Consider the following 17,507-nt stretch of genomic DNA (forward strand, 5'->3'; position numbering starts at 1 on the left):
GAGCGAAATCCAACACAAAACACAACAAATCAAAGATAAGACTGAGCAACATGAACCCCACTTAAACTTGGGGTAATCTTAAAAGAGGGGTGAAAGATACCAGAGGGACATTCAAACTCTAAGGTTCTATGGAAGAGTTAGCAGAACCTGCTCTACATGTGACACCCATCGTGTTGCACGTGTTACTGCAAGCCCGGTCATAAGTCTGTAGGTAAGATTTGTGAATAGGAAATGGGATTGTCATTTCCTTTATACCTTTACATAGATATAAACAGTCGAATATTTCCTATAGACATCGAGACAGACATCGCTGCATTCGATAAGCTTACATTCTATTTATACAGGTAAGGGTTTCTATTTCATCTGACAAACTAATCTCCGAACTTAATGCTATATAAAAATAATTTTTATTTTATTTTAAACATTGTTTTAACAATTTTCAAATGTGCACAATGTAACATGTATGAGTAGGGTATTACAAATTATGCCATCAGAAAGGAAGCACGAACACCTCTTATTGTAAATACTGGTTTTATTAAAATGTTCAACAGACAAGGAAAAAGATAAATTTTAAAATGTATTCTATTGCATCATGTGCATGTCAAAAGTAATATTTTTTACGTACAGCATAATTTTTTTTCTGTATTTACCAAATCGTATTGTTTAGACGTTACAAACATAGTCTCAGAAAAAAACCCATATACCTTGTTATTAATACATATAGGACAACAAAATTCCGAGACAAGCGTGGTTACAAAATAATACCATGGAAATAATAAATACATACAATGATATTCCAAAGTTTAAATTGTGTTGTGTTTTTATTAGCATAATTACACATTGCAGCATTATTTCTTCGAAAAAAATCATTCGAAATGTACATTTTTTAGTTGTTTTAATATTTTTGTAATTTATATTCGATTCGGTCCCGATACTTACATAGTTGATATGACTTCTTGCCACATGCATCAATAATTATATAATTATATAAATGATAGCTCAACTGTGTACAAAGAAGGGTAAATTTCTATCAAATTTTTTTATGGGAAAAAAATGACACAATTTCTTTAAGAGATTCTTATTTCATAATACAATACGTGTTAGTATTAGATCATAACGTAATACTTTTTCCTTTTAATTATATTGACTAAAATTGAAAGGACATTATTATTAACGAGTCAATTTCAATTTTCAAACATAATTATTATTATTTCAGGACTATTCTATATAAATATTTCAACGAACCAAACTTAAGGAAATATAAAAGATATATAGAAAGTAAGTAATAGATATGTTCTTAGATTGTAGTGTTAAAGTGCAAAAATATAAAAATGAAATATTATCAAAGAAGCAAACTAATTAATATATAACACAAAGCTTCCCTACCATTATGATTAAAGAAACTCCTTGATACCATACAAAAGAAATTTTCTATTGAGTCAAGTTTGATAAATGACCTACATATATATCTTTAGAAATAGATTACATTTTCTGAAAATCTGTTTAATAAAACCATTCACGAACGTGTGCATAGAGATCACAGTGCTAAACAATACCATTGGCAATGATAGAACGATAGCATTTTCAAGCAGGCTATTGTTCTGTGTTTATTTTATTATGGTTTTTGGAAGACTATATATGTTTGTAAAAACATACGGATCTACTCGTTTTCCAGCTTAAAGATGTCTCTTTCGCTTGTCTTGTATTTAGGTCCCAAGACAAGAGTTACACTATCTTTAGTATAAATGAACTCATCATAATTACCAGGATTATTTTTGTCTACAAAAAATGTCGGGTTCGAATACAAAAAGTTGGCTTAAGTGAAATTAAGTACAAAAGTTGAAGAGCATGGAGGAACCAAAATTCTTGTACATGAATTATGCTATAGAAGCACGATAGGTTACGAATATGACTTTTTGAACATTGCACTTGTAAAGATTTGAAACAAACACCAATTTTATCAAAACAGATCAGCTCTGCTAGAGAAATTCATTGGTTGAGTGTTGGTTCGGGTTTTTGTATTACAACAAGCCATAACATACATTCTCTATATATCTCTATATATAGATTGTTTTCACTTGACATAACGTAATATACAGATAAAGTGTGTGTAATAAAGCCTTTGCATGTTGGACTTGTATCCAAGACGTTATGTCATACACTGTGATAAAACCTTTCAATTCTGACTGATATCGACATCATTACAACTGGCTGATGCAGGACGATTGCCTGCCATTCATCGTCTTACATAAAAATATACAAAACACCTTTCTTTTCTTATAAGAATAGAATAAGGTTGATTGTAGCCATATGTTAGCCCTCACTATAAGAAGTTGTAAAGTACCAAACTTGAATATCGCAAAATGTTCTGTGCTATTTTTTACAGAGGTGCAAAGCTTAACTTGATTTAATCAACCGTTTAATTTCAAGAAATACAAGTTTAGGACCAAAATTTATAAACAACTATTTCATTATTGAATTTAAACTCCTTTACAAACAGGCACAATGGGCAAAAGTACAGACAGACTTAACATCGTTGGCTTGAATGTAATTGGCAGTAATGGAAAGCAGATTTAATCTGACCACAGATCGTATTTGGATGATGTTATCTTGCATAATCAACCAGATATTTTGTTTGACCCAGGAAACAATGTAGATATGACTTCATTAGCTCTTGAAGATTATCGGGCGGCAAGGGTGGCTTTCAACTTGGACACTGTGCTTCTGTATGATACTGAAAGATTGAAGTTACCAACGCCAGATTGGTATGGCCAGATACCATACTTTAAGGTTCCTGGTATAGATAAGGATAAATTGATGTACCCATTAGTGGGTATCATGTCACCACAACCAACTTCACATGTTGTCAAGAAATTCCATTGCATCAGTTGGCACTGGGAGCTAACACACCAAAACAATTGTTAAAAGGATCTCTTTCAGTTTGCTCGTCAAATCTTATGGCTTTCGCAATACCTGGCATTTCTTTCAGGGGTAGAAGTGCTGATTGGAGGAAATTTTAACTTATCACTATCGCAAATAAAACAAGTGGTTGATGAGCATAACCATCAGATCCATGGAGCAATTGAATTTGTCAAGCCAATGTTCAGACAAATGGTATATGATGATGATATGGCTGATACCATTTATCGACAGGGACGTAAACTTTGTCAGCTAAGAGTTCACGAGTGCAAATCCACTAATAGCAGCAAACAAGAAGCTGATTATTTTGTTGCATCAAAACAAATGAACCTTTGTAATATCAAAATGATGGCAGAACCCAAAGGTCCAACAACGACTTCATGCATCAAGACAGCGGAAATCAGTATTCCAGCTACACCCAAAAAACACAGCGGAGGATAAAAAAAATATCGTATTAATATTTTAATCAATGATTTACTTTCATTTTTTCATTAGTTTGTTTTTTAAAAGCAATCGATTAAAAAAAAAAATATCACAAATAGAGAAAAAAAAAATCCTCTTTTCAAATAGTAATAAAAGTTATCGTCCAGATTATTTAAATCTTATCAAATTGGTAAACAGCTATTAGAAAATATATAGAAAAAGTAATCCTTACTTTTGAAGCTGTAAATCGTTATCAGTATGATACGTTTCCTAAAATAAACATGATAAATTGTTTGATGCTGACTTATATATATATTTTTTTATAATTGAATCAATCCGATATCATCTTTTCCTCATCCACAGTGCACTTAGTCACAATGTAAGTCTTCGGAATACCTTGTCATTAATAAATATTGTTGGTAAACAGTTTATGTTTAAGAGCAATTCTATGTTTTTGGTAATGCGCTTAGTCAGAAATATTGTAAAGATAGTACATGGAGTGGGATAAGAATATTGGAGATTAAATGTATAGTAAACAATGGTATTTCTCATTTTCATTTGATTTTGATGCGAGTATATTATAAAAAAAGATGTAGTATGATCGCCAATGAGACAACTCACCACAAGAGATCAAATGACACAGAAGTTAACAACTATAGGTCATCATACGGCCGTCAACAATGAGCAAAGCCCATACCGCATAGTAAGCTATAAAAGGCCCCGAAATGACAATGTAAAACATTTCAAATGAGAAAGCTAACGGTCTAATTGTGTTTATTCTTAACAAAATAATCATATTTGTAACAATCAGAGGTGTGCTTACTATTGTCTTTCTACTCTAGATGAAAATTGTTTTTTTCAACTTGTTGGAGAGTGTTCATGTTTAATCCACCATTTTTACATAAGAAACTGCCAATACCAAGTCAGGAATATGACACTTGTTATCCATTCGTTTAATGTGTTTGAGCTTTTGATTTTGCAATTTGATGAGGGACTTTCCTATTTGTATTTTCCTCGAGGTTCAGTATTTTTGTGATTATACTTTTTAGATCGGTATTTAGTGCTATTCGTCCTTTTTCAACTTGGATTTGTGCTTTAAACTTATCCGATCAAATAACCTTCTTATTATCAGATTTACAGCTTTATTCATATTTTATGCTGTTTCAACACTGAACCAGGTTTGGGGAGTAGTCACATACATGTTACAACGAGCTGCAATCTTTCTTGGCTCATTAAGTCAGGAATCTGCAATCCAGAAAATGCATGTTGTATTTATTTTTCGCTCGTAGGAGTATTGATCTGTTCTTTAGTTTTCTCCTCTTTCTTTTCGAATGTTTCATACAAGGGTATTTGCCGTTGTTCATACAGTTTTGTAGGATGCTCTATATTTTTTTTTAATTCTGCTCGTTGGTCTTATTGGATACATATATCATTAGCTATCAAATCGTATCTCCTTAATCTTCATAAAAAATGAATTAATAAAATGCATTCCTAATTTAGGAAAATTCGAAAGAAAAAAAATGCATTAAAAGTGTCATTTTCATTTGTATGCTGTTGAAAGTATTTGAGGTCCAATGATATGTTTGGACGAATACAAGTATTTGAGAAGGCATATTGACACCAGTAAAATGATTACCATGAAGAGGTCTAAAATTGTGTTATGCTTTCACATGTAACTCTAACAAACTTCAGAATAATGTTAACTGATATGAAATTAAGGGGATGTCATATAACGTCTAAGGAGAAAACGTATAGTCAGCGATAAAGGCACAAACTTGACAAAACCTTTCCCTGTTTCTTTGAAATGTCTCCACGATTTGGTTTTTGATATGCAATTTCCTTTACTTGAATATATATCATCATTACTAGAGGAGTAGTCTTAGGAATTTTTAAAAACTATATAACACTTTTGGGACTAGTTAACCCTTACATAGAAAGTCTCAATTTGTTTAGTAACACATGTATATTAGATTATCTGCTGTTTTAGATTGTTTTAGAATGAGGTTAAAGCAACGTAAAAATTTAAAAGTAATAATATGAGAATAAAATTGAAATAAACAGTTATTTGAATGCTAACAGATTGAAATCCAAAAAAAGGTTTAAACAATATATGATTCAATGATTTAAATCGTGCTACATAAATTGGATATGGTCTAATCCAAAAGAATACAGAAATATAATTCATTTCAATTTTTTGCAAATCATTTTACTAAGATAAAAAAGTTCATAAAAAAACAAATTGTAAAAAAAGACAGGAAAAAGTTCATAAAAAAACAAATTGTAAAAAAAGACAGGAAAAAGTTCATAAAAAAACAAATTGTAAAAAAAGACAGGAAAAGAACGTTACATTATTAAACACTGCTGATCATTAACCAAAGCTGTCGGTGTAAATAATGGGACAGATAAATGAAATTGGTGCTCAGTCTATATCAGTCAAATCGCATTCTGCTTTTAGACGGTGATTGCCGGGTTGGCCTAACATGTATTTGTTTATTGAATCAATGAATCAATGAATCTAGCGTTAATTCACTTTGCAGACTAAAAAATCTGTAAAATAACCGCTATAAAAATCATATATTATGATGTCACCTATATATGTGTGCACTCCTCATGGTTAAGATCAAGTCAATGATAAAAATATTACGTATTTTAAATGACAACCGTCTTCTTATTTGTGAAAACTAGTGACCACAATTGAGTTAATCCTCTTTGAATGTGTTTATAATAAAATACAAAACTGTTACTAAATTAAAGTAACATAAAGTTGTTAGCTTGATACATTTATTTTGACAGCCATTTGGTTGATTATTTTTAATAAAGCTTTATTAATTTGGTTTTCGCAAAACTTTTCTGTCTTGAACAACAATTTTCAGAGCATTTTATAATGATTATCGTATGGTTCATTTTATAAAAAGGTGTATTCAGTATGATTGAAAAACAAATATAAAACATAGCAACAAACGACAACCAATAGGCTCCTACATGTATATAGCCGAAGTATGCTTTAAACACCAAAAACAGAAGTGATCAAGGGCAACATTAGCTAATGAGAGCCATTGAACTACAGGCTCCAGACATATTACATTACTTACAAAAAGGTGAGTAAAATATGGTGGTAACCTGAGACAATAATTTAGCAGTATAATTTCAGAAAAAAATCTCCAAACGGGACAAGAGAATGTTATTGGAATGACACGGGTTATGTTCTTCTCATATATTTCATGATGGTATAATACTAAATCCCTTACCGGAGGGGTTGTGCCTGATATTCATACGATGAAGACATAATCTTTCACTCAGTTTAATTGAGGTCTGGAGGTGGCATGTCAGTAACTGATAGTAGTCTGTTGTTATTTATGTATTATTGTCATTTTGTTTTGTTATCTTTTGTTTCGTATTCTGACATCGGACTCAGACTTCTCTTAAATTGTGTTTTATTTTGTGCGTATTGTTGTGGGTTTGTTTTTCTTCATTGGCTTGAGGTATAGCGGAAGGGTTGAGATCTCAAAAAACATCTTTAACATCGCCGAAATTTTACGCCTGTTAGGAGCCTCTGACCTTTGTTAATCTGCATGATTTTTAATTCTAGTTTCTTGTGTATAATTCGGAGTTTAGTATGACGTCCATTATCACTGAACTAGTATACATATTTGCCATTGGGCCAGCTAAAGGACGCCTCCGGGTGCGGGAATGTTTGCTACATTGAAGACCCATTGGTAGCCTTCGGCTGTTGTTTGCTCTATGGTCAGGTTGTTATCGCTTTGTAACATTCCCATTTCCATTCTCAATTTTACCTATATTAACTGTACGGCTTTCAAATAGTTGCAAAGCACATACCGATACGTTAACATTAAAAGTCTCATGTATTACAAGTTATTGAACAATTTTAAACAGAAAACTTTATAAAAAAAAAGTTGTGGTGGTTTGATTGCCAATGAGACAACTTTCTACAAGAGACCATATGACACAGAAATTAACAGCTATAGGTCACTGTACGGCCTTCAACAAAGAGCTCAGCTCATGCCTCATAGTCAGCTGTAAAAGGCCCTGAAATCACAAATGTAAAACAATTTCAATCAGAAAACTGACGTCCTAATTAATGTACAAAAAAAATGAAAAAAAAAAAAAAAAAAAAGTTACACAGCAGACAAACGACAACCACTGAATAATATGCGCATATTGTAGACGAAACGCGCGTCTGGCGTATATATTAAATTTAGTCCTGGTATCTATGATGAGTTTGATCTATATAGCCGATTTATGCCTAAAACACAAAAAATAAACCCGAAACGAACTAGGATGACATCATCTAATCACAGCCACTGACCTACACGCTCCATATATATCACATTACGAAAAGGTGGAGTAAAACATGTTGGTGAAATCTCAACCATTTATTATTTGAGACAATGAATGAACAGTATAACTTCAGAAAAAAAAACTATACAACTCTGTTGAAAAAGAATTGAATCATCATATTGGATTAAAGAAGAGCATTCAAGCGTGCAAGCTTAAATTTGATTACCGTAATAAGTGCTAAAGTCCTTTCGGAAACAATGCAAGGTTTTAGTAAATGCATACATTAGGGTAAAACATATAACATTTATATATATGAATTTTTTTATTTAAAAAACACATGCTGTATATTCTAAAAAGTTTGTTTTGTTATTTGCTATGTTCAAAATTTCAAAGTCACTCCGAGTCCCAATGTTTGCTTGAAGGAGATTAGAATCTTTGATATCGGAAGAGAAACTAGAATATTTTATACGCATACTTAACACATGTAACAATCAACGTACTCTGCTTGTTCATACTCTCTACATTTCTATTGTTGAGCCATTTTTCTCTCATAGTGAAATCTAGAAAAGATTAAGCAGGCCAATGGATTAAAGGCAGTGATGCTACATATTATGTCTCCGACATATATCTGCGGAAAATATAGCTGTTTGTGACAGACAAACAGGCACTATAAATTTAAGTTGTATACAATCAATTACACTGATAACACAATATTACTGTCAGAAAGTACATAATATTCAGAACAATGTACTGACAGTTGTTTTAGTTTTCTACACTGTTTTATTATTTGAAAAGATTTAAATGTTTGAGATGACACCAACAACGGAATATCTTGTGAACTGAACATTGCCATCTATAAATCTTAAACTGGATAATATATTGAACATGATGTAAGTGGTGTAAATCTTTGACATCGTGGACAAGATGTTCTTATAATCGTTGTTTAATAATCTAGACTTCTTTATAGTTAAATATATCTCAACAGCAACTGATCAATTTCCAGTGAATTGACTGATGACAAACTACTCTAACTAGATTTCTCACAACATGAAACTATTCCAAACATGAAAACCATATTTATAGTAATGCAGATGATACACGGACTCCCTATGCCCTCCGTTCAATTAACAAACAACTGTCCCTGATCGGAAATGATTGAGGTTGCTGAGCTTAAGATTATGTTTTCAACACAGTGAAATTATATAATGCTATATACATCTCACGGTAGGTACAATGTCCGGCTAGGATAATAGTTTTTTGAGTGATTCGGTCCATTTGTTTTTTCGAGTGATAAAACATGCAAAAAGTTCAAATAACTGCTATTTCGTAATTATAATAGTTCTTTACCTAACTACCCATCTTATATGGAATACTATAAATGTTTTGATCAACAAAGAAGGTACCTCTGATATCTTCTGTCCCTCTTCTATGAATTTCGTTTTACTAATTCTTCTGTTTATTTTGGTTTCTACTTTATATAGAATTATTTCGATATGAAATCTTTGCTTCAAATGAAAAACGCTTGTAATATTGAGGGAAAAAAAACTTGAGATAAAACAATTTTGTTCAATCCGAAAATTTTTGTTTATTGGATATTCTACCTCAACATTTGAAGAGCAAAATTTCTTCTTTGTTTTTAACTCTATCTGGGGTTAGCTTGGCTTGGGGGAATTGAAACATTGTTTTTTTAATACATCCCTTCAAATCTTATCAACAGTTTAGCTCCTTAATTTTTTTTTTAAATCATGTTATTGCAAAATTCGAAAGCACTGACCACATTAGCAGCGGTACCACATCAGTGCTACAACACAAGTATTCAGTTCTTGATTGGATCTGTTGCACGCACCGTAACTTAATATAATCATCAAATGTTGGTTACATTTACTGTATTGAACTTTTGATATATTGATATCCACATAAACGGTCACTAAGAAATAGAAAATTTCAAAGTAGCTCCGACTCCCAATCTCTGTGATGAATAGAAACATTTACACAGATAACACAAATATTCATGTCAGAAGGTACATACCATTGACAACTATGTACTGAAAGTGTTTTTTTTATAGTTTTTTACAGTATTGTTTTGTTTGAAAAGACTAACATTGTTTAGATTTAACCAAGAACGGAATAGCATGTGAACTGAACATTGTCATCTATAATGTCAAACCGGATTATGTATTGAACAAAACAATTGCATGATGTAAGCGTTGTAAAGTTTTAACATCTAGGACATGGACAAGATATCTTGTTATCGTTGTTATATAATCTAGACTTCTTTATAGTTAAATGTATCTCAATAGAAACTGATCAATTTCCAGTGAATTGAATGATGACAAATTACCCAACTAGATTTCTCTCAACATGATTCTATTCAAAACATGAGAAACAGGTACATATGATACACGGTCTCCGCATGAACTCCTCCGTTTAACTATCCTTGATCGGTAAAGAATGAGTTCGCAGACAAAGGTTTTTTTAACACAGTAAGATCATATGTTATAAACTTCTGCAAATTCTTTTCAAATTAGAAATAGAAATTAATTGTAAACTTGGATATCATATGAATTGATGAATAAAATGAATACACAGTCTATGGAAGAAGCGAATCGGTAAAAACTCTTATATCACATAGCGATATTGTCTAATATCAATTGTAAAAATGCAGACATTCCATGCTGAAAATGTTGTTTTCGGCAACGAAAAATTAAGGAAATACTAACTTTAAAACTTGTTCAAATATAAACAACAATTGAGTCTAAATCTACATTCAGACGTCAGTTAAAAGCAAACGTTTATGTCCGAGTAAAATTTGAAGTGCTGTGTTTTTCTTATATACATAAATATACAAATGCTGGTAGTTCTAATAACAATACGATACTTTTATAATATCATAGCCGTGTTTTTGTTATATAAATATTAGTACTTATTAGTATTAATATTGGACTGCTGTACCCATATTTTGACAACTTTACCTATTATGTCTGTTTTGTTCACGTATCGTTGTACATATGACAGAATTTGATGAGAAGTGAGTGTTTAGCGCTGTGAAACCAGGTTCAATCCACCATTTTTATATTTTTGAAAATGGCAATACCGATGGGGTTTAATAAGCAATGTCGTAATCAAATAGCTAAGTATCAAAATAATTGTTCACATATATAAAACATTTAGCAAATTTTATAATGAACGCACCGAAATAATATATATCTGATATGCTCGCAACACACGCATGGAAGACTTTCTTTATTGATAACAATGAAACTAACTTGTGACAAAGATGAACCATGCTGTCCTCGTTCAGATTGATTCGACAAAATCTGACCCGTACTTTTGAAAATTTCCCCTTATAAATAAGTGTTTTCCAGTCCTCCAAAAACGTCATTTGGGTGCTGAATCTTTTGTAAAGTGCAATATGAACTAGCACACTTCTACAGCTTTAACGGTAACGACAGTTATGATGGTACAAGAACGATTACGTCAATAAAAATACCAAATAAACAGCACTGAACGATCTATATTTAAAATATAGAAAAGATATATACACATTTCTAACGTCAACAGACATTTACGTCTTATTTATTTGTTTTCTTAACATGTTTTTAGTATTAATTTAAGAAATGAATTTATAACAAGCAATACGGACTGTTATTTTGCACTAAGAAATGTTCGCGTATTTATACGATCGATTACTAGTCAAAAACGAAAGTCAAATATCTGTAGCAACAATACATCGGAATGCCCTCACGGTCATCGTAAAAGAGCGTCCATGCGGAGAGCTTTTCATAGAGATATCGATTTACCAACGGGAAAAGTCTTTGATGTCCAAAAAAACTGTTTTCCTTCTCAATATTTTTTTAGTCAAAAAGATATACCATAGCTCTAACAATCCTAACCTTTCAACGACTCTCCGTAGACAAAAAGAGGACTACTGGATTAGACAATTGGGAACTGCGACACCTTATGGTTGCATTGACAAAATTGATGGTATAGGTATTCTATCTAGTCCTTCGTGTAACTCGGTGAATGGGATGAATATTTTCAACTCGATTCCTCGACGTAGACGCAGTCATGGTCATCGTCATTATACATCACCTTCTCTGCATGATGTATCTATTAATGACTTGCTGCCATTTATACAAAATCCGTTAGGTATTCATCACATTCGCACGAAACTTTATTCATTAACCCTTTCAAAACTTCATTCTCTGTTCAATTTATGTTTGGAATCCACTGTTACAAACCCTCATTCAAACCAATACAAAACTACAGCTTTAATTTCGGATATTGCAAGTCACAGACTTTTCAAGCCAGTCCGCATTGTCAAAGATAAAAAAGAGAATAGATCTTTCCTTAATCTTTCCTTTGCCAACAAAGGTCTCGATGGCGTCATCTTAGGCAATATCCTTCATCATAAATTAGTTCAATCCCAAATTACCTCCTTATTTCAAAGATCAGTCTGTACCAATTATTTCTTATACCTATACCAAACCTATTGCAACTATTTTTCAATTACAAACACGTTTTGCAGGATCTCGATATTGACGACTTCAAGTCTAAACCTCCTGATTGCACTTGTGCTAGTTCCCAATTCACATATAATCCTGCTGGCCACGTTATTACCGGTGACCTCAACATTGTTAATAACACTTCTCTACGAAATGTGTTATCGAAAGGTCCGAAATATCGTGAACCTCAATCCATCAATTGGAAATACAACTTTAAAATTTTGATGGATTCAGTTGAGGATTATGCCAGGCAATGGGCTAAGCGCGAGAAGGAAGACGTAGACACTCTTTCCGAATGGATTAAGGCAGTGAGGTCGTTGATACAAATCAGAATTAAAAAACTGAATGGGTCTATCAATGCACATGCTACGTCAATCTTAAAAGACCCAAATGTTACAAAACACCTATCCTACCTCCATGACAAATATGTTGTTGTCCCCGCAGATAAAGCCCCAAACAACATCGTTTTTGTGTGTAAAACTCATTACATTAACTGCTTGATAAACGAATTAGGTATTGACAATTCACTTGGAAACTCAACATATACCCTCACGACACTTACCAAAGAGGAAATCCTTGATAATCATAGGTCTGTTCTGTGTTCCTTTGGAATTTCAACCAAAGATGACGAACTGGATCTTCCATCACTGTATTGGATACCTAAACTACATAAGTGTCCTTACTAACAACGGTATATTGCTGGGTCTTCAAAGTGCTCCACGAAACCTCTTTCTAAACTATTAACATCTATTTTATCAGCAATCAAAGACGGGCTTCAAAGTTATTGTGAAACTGCCTATTCTAGAGGGGGCTTGAATCAGATGTGGATACTTAAAATCATTTAGAGTACATACAATCTAACTCTCTTTCATCTTGTAACAGTATCAAAACATTTGACTTTTCTACTCTTTACACTAGTATTCCACATTCCAAACTAAGAGACACATTGAAAGAGTTGGTATTGCTTTGCTTCATAAAAAAGAATGGCCAACATAGATACAAGTATCTTGTCTTAGGGAGGGATAAATCCTACTTTGTAAAGGATCACTCTGATTCAAACCAAAAATTCTCTGAAACTGATATTATCAAGATTCTTGATTTCTTGATTGACAACATATTTGTTAGATTCGGAGGACGTGTTTTTCAACAGACTGTCGGCATTCCAATGGGAACAAACTGTGCCCCTCTACTTGCCGACTTGTTTCTTTATTATTATGAGACAAACTTCATGCAGGAACTTCTTAGGAAAAAAGATAAGAAGTTAGCAATATCCTTTAACTCTACTTTCCGCTATATAGATGATGTTCTTTCACTAAAAAATTCAAAATTTGGTGACTATGTGGAACGCATCTATCCCATCGAGCTAGAGATAAAGGATACTACAGATACAGTTAAGTCGGCCTCATATCTTGACTTACATCTAGAAATTGACAATGAGGGTTGGTTGAAAACAAAACTTTACGAAAAAAGAGATGATTTCAGCTTTCCAATTGTGAACTTTCCATTTCTAAGTAGCAACATTCCAGCAAGCTCCATACGGGGTATATATCTCCCAATTAATACGATATTCCCGTGCTTGCATTTCCTATCATGATTTTCTTGATAGTTAGTTTAAACATATTTTATTGTTCCAAAAAGAGACAAATGGATTAGACACAAGTTTTTCAACTTAGTAACGTCTTCTTGATAGAGGGTTGCTGCTCACAAGGAAGCTATTAAACCAGGAGTTCCAAATGGTGAAGTTGAAATCATCCCTTCGTAAATTTTACGGACGCCATCACGAGATGGTTGGCCGTTATGGAATAACCGTTTTACAAATGATACCGGATATGTTCATTACGTCGTAACTACAATCCCTTCCCTTTCATGAATGTGTCCTACTGAATTAGACTATTTACCGGATTTGTTATCACATAAGCAACACGACGGGTGCCACATATCGAGCAGGATCTACTTACCCTTCCGGAGCACCTGAGATCACCCCTATTTTTTTGGTGGGGTTCGTGTTGTTTATTCTTTAGTTTTCTATGTTGTGTCATATGTGCTGTTGTTTGTTTGTCTTTTTCATTTTTAGCCATTGTCAGTTTGTTTTAGATTTATGAGTTTGACTGTCCCTTTGGTATCTTTTGTCCCTCTTTTACAGCCAATCAACTGGTGTTGACTTCCGGAATGCTTGTTATGAGAAACTCTTTTTGCGGGAAGTAATGATAGAAATTGCAGGCTTTAAATACAAATCAATTGTAAGAAATAAACCAAATGAGCAGGTTATGCTAGAAATCTTACCACATAGAAATGAAAAGTTTACAGTTTGATATCGGGAGTCATCGTTTTCGCCGTAAAGTTTTGTTTTGAACATTTAAACAGAGATAAAATGTTGTTTCACTGTTCCAGGAAACAGCAGGGAAATTGTACAAATTTAAATTTACATAGAGTTTGGTATTTTTGTTTAGTTTTTTCAAAAGTCGTATATTATACAACAGTAAGAAAATTTAACTTGTGCAAATTATTAAAAATTTATGACTATTCGTAATTGTGATCTTTCATTAGAGTAAAGATAAAAATTTAACTTTAAAAAATTAATCCAATAAAAAGATTTAAATAAATACTCTAAAGGTATAAAGTCTTTCAATTTTGCTATACTATTTTCCACAAATATATATTCAATTATTTATTCTCAATAATACAATAGCATATGCATATTCTAGAACGATAACACGTCTGATGATTAGTAGACACATTTTGTATTGTCTACGACAAATGATTTCGGTAAAAACTATACAGCGTATGATTGCCGTGTATGATAAATTACATATAATACATGTTTGAACAATAATTTCAATGCATGTTTTATATTACTAACGGAAATAATTAAAGATGAAAGACATGCATATGAATCATGATAAAATTTGAAGCAGCGATGTAGAGCGCACACTTTCTTTCTTAACATTGCCGTTAGAATGAACATCATTAATGAAGTGCAGTTATTACTGTACAAAGCATTCAAAGGAGAAAAAACTGAAAAGTGTTTTAGGAAGAAAAAACATTTGTCAACGACGATGAGGAAATAGAATTTGAATGCAGTATTTAAATCGATAACGCCTTCGTTGGAGAAACTAAAGGAAATATTTCCTAAAACTACTAGAAGCAATTAATAAACATGATTAATGAATCACATTTCAGAATACGGAAACAAACTTAAAACATCAAATTAAAAAATATGAAAGACAACAACCCAACATAAACATGTTCGACCAAACTTATTATAGTTCCTACTATTTTGTTCGATAAATCATTTAATTCAGATCTTGATCAATAATGAAAATGATCGTCATTTTAATTCCAAGAGTTTTAAAACAAAAGTGTATGCTTCATACGATATAACGTGTGGTAAATCCCTTAAAAGAAATCCGTATAAGACATTACTGGATGTTAGAACACAGTTTCATAAAAATGAAAAAAAAAGAAAAAGTAAGACGTTCGATCAAATTTTTGTATACCAAACTTGATAGTATTAATTTCCAGTTAACTTTTCTACATATGATTTGAACAAAAATAGTATATATTATATGTCGACAATACAGAAGTTAAACAACATAAACCTGCAATGGACACTTATTAGTCAACAAAGTGTCAATTGTAGTATTGTTGGAGATTACCAGGTCCAATCCATCATTTTTTACATAAGAAACTGCCTGTAACCACGTCAGGAACATGACAGTTGTTATCCATTCGTTTGATGTGTTTTTGCTTTTGATTTTGCCATTTGATTGGAGACTTTTCGTTTTGAATTTTCCTCGCAGTTTAGTTGGTTTTTTTTTTGTGATTTTACTTTTTACTGTTATATTTTAATTCAGTAACATCAAATCCATTTATGTGTGTTATAGTTAAACGTATTATCAATAAAATGACAACTATTGAGCAGGTCCACGGCTTACATCAGACAAAGTCACATGTCAGTTGTTTGTTCACATCATGCTTATCTTATTGCTCTAGATCATTGTCAAAGGATCAATGTAATAATGTATTTAGAAGAACGAACGATAATTTAAGTTCAGAATAAAATCCATTTACTATATAACATCAGTCAATGTTTTATAAAAGAAAGTAAAAATACTTAACCTGCTGATATAGGAAATATGCAGTCATCTAACGGTGGTAGTAATTTCATGCAGCAATATCGTGAACAATGTAGGAAATGAAAACATGAATTCAGTACGAAAATAATTGAAAAACCAAGTTAAGTCGTCTTTCAATCTGTACATAAACGAATCTATATAAATCCGAAAATTTACCATAAACAATGATACGATTTACCAACGAAAATACAATAGTTAAAGGATTGTGTTTCTGTAGTGATTTTTGTTTGGACAGAGCGAACTGCTTCAATGTACTTGGAATAATGTTAACGGTACTCAATAAACTGCTGAATCTGTTCAACCAACGCTTTTAATGGAAAAGCTAAAACGAACCTTATGAAATTCATACGGTCGTACTTATAACTTATTTTAGTTGATGAAATATGTATGTAAGAAATGCGATGATCAACATGTAATTGTAACAACTTCAGTTCGATTTATTCAGATCCGCGAATGCTGACATGTATGGCACGATCGACCAGTCGAATTTTTATGGAGCAAAATTTATGGAGCAGGATCAGCTTAACTTCAAATGCTACGAAATGTTTAACAACTTTTTGTTATTGTTGTTCGTCACATCTTTTTTTTTCAATTTTGTAATTGAAAATAAGGAAGTTTTTTGGTTGTCTTTCTTTTGTGAAGATAAGTAGCTGTAATAAGCTGACATAAAAATGATGTGGTTGCAAATATCAGTAAACTATTTGTTAATAGGAAACGATTATCAGTCAAAGTATGGTCTTCAACAAAGGAGCCATGGCTCGCGACTAACAACAGCAAGCTAAAAAAGGGCCTAGACAAATATCTAGTATAAAACCATTTAAACGGGAAAACCAACTGTCTAATCGATATAAAAAACAGGAACCTTACGAAACACATCAAGCACATCAACAAGCGACAACCACTGAAAAACAGGTTTTTGACAGGTGAAAGAAAATACAGCAGGCTGAAACGTTTTAACAAACACCAACATTCGCCCTAACCTGAAACAGTAGTATAACATTACAACATAAAAATACAAATAAAATAAGTCGGTTTTTTCTAAGATACAAGTAAACATAAACACAAAGAGCAAATTTTATCTATGACACATTACAATATGTAAAACAATATCAAAAAAGGTAACAATAACCTAAGACAAATTGGCAATACATAAAATACCGTACACAGTTAACTATAAATGAAATAACTTAGTTGTTAAGAGGACGGAAATATTTTTTACAAAATA

The sequence above is a fragment of the Mytilus galloprovincialis genome, chromosome 6, assembly GCF_965363235.1.
Source record: "Mytilus galloprovincialis chromosome 6, xbMytGall1.hap1.1, whole genome shotgun sequence".
NCBI classification, from domain to species: Eukaryota; Metazoa; Mollusca; class Bivalvia; order Mytilida; family Mytilidae; genus Mytilus; species Mytilus galloprovincialis.